Consider the following 3,902-nt stretch of genomic DNA (forward strand, 5'->3'; position numbering starts at 1 on the left):
AATATCGATGTCGTTGCTGAAATATCGATGAGCATTGAATTTTGGGCGCTTAAATTCAAATTTGAATTCCAATTCAAATGGGTTCGTTATTTGAATAACATTAATGTCGTGATTACTATCAGTACATCGAAGTGCACTACTTACATTGATTACGCTGAACCGTGGAGCCTCCCAGAGTTGGAGTGGCGGAGCTGCCGGAAAATGCATGTACATATCATGATAGGTCATGGTATCATGCATGGATGTGTGTCCAAAACTGTCCTTACGGCTTACGGTCTATTAATAATGGATCTATAGAGTTGGATAGGTTGCATATAGTTTCGGGAGCTGTGGTACATTAATGGATCTATAGAGTTGTAAATAAGCGTTGGCTGTGGTACATTAATGGATCTATAGAGTTCGAAATAAGCGTTGCCTTTTGTGTTATAGAGTTCGAAATAAGCGTTGCCTTTTGTGTTAAGTTTTTGAAAAGCAACGCTTTGGAAAGCAACACCGACCATGGTCCTGACGGATGTTTGCGGGACCATGGTCGGTGTTGCTTCTCAGAGACTTAACACAAACTTCTCTAGACAAGCTGTCGCCTAGACGGCTCTGACACAACGATGGATGTCAGACACTTAACACAAGCTTTTCGTTGCAAAAGTTTTCCAACTGTTCGATTAGACGGCTCTTACACAACGACGGATGTCAGACACAAGCTTCTCGTTGCAAAAGTTTTCTGAGATAAATAATTCCGATAATGAATATGAACGACGGAAAAGTGGGTCCAAATAGCCACGTAAGAATGTTAAACGAATCTGCAATCGAAATAAGGGCTGTCATTGCTGCCACTTCAGTCTTCTTTTGACCCACTATCCGACATCCTATTTCTGGTGTTCGAAACGAAACTTAGTTTTGCACAGCACTAGGTGGTGCCACTGTCAATTTAACGGCACTCGAGAAAGAAAGATGGCATCTACGATGGAAGATGTCTTGACCCAGGAGGTGAATGCTGTTGAAGAGTTGCTGTCCAATGGAATAAATCATCTTCAAGTGCAGGATAAATATATCTGCCTGCCAGTGAACGGCCCCAGCTGTCTGAGGTGTCTTACTCTCAGAGCATTCCGGTGGTGGATCTCTAGGACCTTGATGGCCCTAACAGAACAAGGCTAGTCGAAGAAGTCCGCCTTGCGTGCGAGGAATATGGTTTTTTCCAGGTACATCATACTTGGATCCCCCTTCTCTTGCCAGTCCTTCCCTTTTAATATTTCTGGATTATCCTCCACTAATACCAAAAAGGCCCTATGTTACAAATTAAGCTTGCCATGGATATTCTAGGATGTTTCTTATCAGTTTTCTCATTCCTTAAGTTTTTGAGGCTATCGCTTTCAGAGTTGCAGGATTATTTAATATATAATTTTAATGTCAGTTTATTAATGATGATGTGTTAATGAGTTTCATATCTGAGGGTATGTACTATTTTTTTTAATGACCACATAACTTGTGGTTGATCTAAGTGAGTGCAGATAGTGAACCATGGCGTGCCAAAAGTAACCATGAAAAGCATGATGGAAATTGCCAAAGAATTCTTCGAAATGCCCGTGGAAGAACGAGCATGCCTCTACTCAGAGAACCCTAGTCAATAGGTTAGGCTTGCTACAAGCTACAATATTCGCAAAGAAAAAAATCCTTAACGGGAGGGATTATCTGAGGCAGCCATGTCATCCTCTGGAGGAAGTCATAAGCTCTTGGCCTGAAAACCCTGCAGCCTACAGGTATTCAATCAATTATACACTGTTAGCCTTCTTCATAGCTGTTGAACTGCTGAAAAGATTGAACAGGCTAGGAATTGAACTAAAACCTATCCTAAGATGGGGAAACCGGCACCTGGTCAATATTTTACGCCTTTTATTTTCCGCTTAAAATGATGGGAATCGGAACAGGTGATTTTTTATGGATTTTTTTTATTAAACTGCAGATTTTAGGATGGGACCTATGTTACAGTGGATAGTCGGCCAACGGTTTAGCCCTTTTCCCTTTTCCGTTCAGCTTAAAATGACTGGAAGCCAAAAGTGTGGGGTGATTTAGTGTGCATTTGCAGCCAAATGGGCTGGGTGATTTAATGTGGAGTGGCAGTAGGATAATGCAGGTTTATCCAATTTTTTTCAATAGAGATTGAAAATATTAATATGGTATATAAGAGGCCATATGTTTAAATCCAGAGGGGCAGAGTATGTTTAAATTCAGAGGAAGAGAGTATATACTAAATCAGAGGAACAGAGTATATATTATGTACACTTAGTTAAAGGGTTGGATCTAGTGGTTTCTTGTACCATAAACAGCAGATTTCATACCTCAAAACAACACAACAGATCTCATATCCCAAGGTCTGACTTGACCCTGACTGATTATGATATAGTAGGTGATTTTGAGATTGCTGAATTTATCAGTACCATCATAATCTGCAATTTTAAGTTGATTTAATGGTAAAATTCAGAAAATTCGGTAAAGATTGAATTACCAGATTCAATAGAGGGTAAATCAAAGAAGTCCAAATTCTGGAGGAACGATATTGCAACAGCAACAAGTACTTATCTTGCATATGTTTTTGTTACAGAGAGATCGCAGGCAACTACGCTGTGGAGGTGACAGCTCTGATTTTAAGGCTGCTGGCTGTCGTTTCTGAAGCTCTACGTCTCGATTCCACTTACTTGGATAGAATCTTCGGAAAACACGCCCAACTCATGGATATAATGTACTATCCTCTATGCCCCAACCCGGATATTACTCTTGGCACACCACGCCATTCAGATTCACGTGGCATCACTGTTTTAATGCAAGGAGATGTGAGTGGCCTGCAAGTACTCAGAAATGGAAAGTGGGTTGCTGTAGAACCCATACCCAACGCTTTCGTTGTTAATGTGGGAGATTTAACCAGAGCCAAAGACAGATCCAATATTTTGTTTTCCTCCTGAAAATTGAAAATTTGTCAATGTTATTATTAATGCTAATAATTTGTCAGGTTGTGAGCAATGGGAGATTCAGAAGTGTGGAACATCGAGCAGTAACGAATGCATCTACTGCACGTATATCAATTCCTACGTTTTATGGCCCCTCGGACGATGCCTTCATTGCCCCTGCAGCGTCCCTGGTTGATGAACAGCATCCGGCTCTGTACAAAGGATATAAGTTTGGAGAATTCATGAGAATTTTCTGGAGCCAGGAATTAAAGAATCATTTCAAGATCGAATATCCAGAGAATAACGGTGAATAAAAGTTGTCCTTAAAATTGATTCAAGGAGCCTTCATCAACATTATCACTATTACTGGACCATTCAACGACCCCGTTGAACTCTGCGCTTCACCTATGGACTCTTTAGTAGGATGGCCAGAAGTAACTTCTGTTACAAGGAGTCAGTTGAGAGGCACCCAAAAATAGAACAGAATGTAAAGATGAGTAAAAGTATTACATAGTTTCAATTACTGAACATATTTATGTGTATTTACTGAACATATTATGACCGATATTATCTGTGCCTGTTTATATTTTGGAATCATAATTTGTATTTTAAAAATTTTCCAGTTATGTTTCCAATTCGCTAAACGCGGGTTATTTCTATGTTTTAGGTTTTATAAATAAAAAATTGGTGAAAAAATAATTTATTTCCCACTAAAACTTTTGAATTTCAGAGGCAGTGTTATTCCAGTGTTTTTAAATGAATGATTATTTCGTCCCATGTTTGATGTGTACCTAGCCTCTTTTTAAGGATTATTTTATTATTTTGAATTTTCTACATTTTCTTATTTTTAAATTAAAAAGTTGAGTATCATATGATTTGATAAAATAAATTTAAAATTATTATGTGTTTTTATAAATTAAAAAGTTGAGTATCATATAATTTGATAAAATAAATTTAAAATTA

General features: G+C 38.4%; 1 pseudogene; it reads left to right on the plus strand.

Moving 5' to 3' along the window:
* Positions 1-948: 948 nt before the first annotated feature.
* LOC149148171 (protein DMR6-LIKE OXYGENASE 1-like) lies at positions 949-3,294 on the plus strand (annotated as a pseudogene).
* The last annotated feature ends 608 nt before the right edge of the window (positions 3,295-3,902 follow it).

The sequence above is a fragment of the Pinus tabuliformis genome, chromosome 9 (genome assembly GCF_031772625.1).
Source record: "Pinus tabuliformis cultivar Carrire ecotype Pingquan chromosome 9, CPIR1, whole genome shotgun sequence".
NCBI lineage: Eukaryota > Viridiplantae > Streptophyta > Pinopsida > Pinales > Pinaceae > Pinus > Pinus tabuliformis.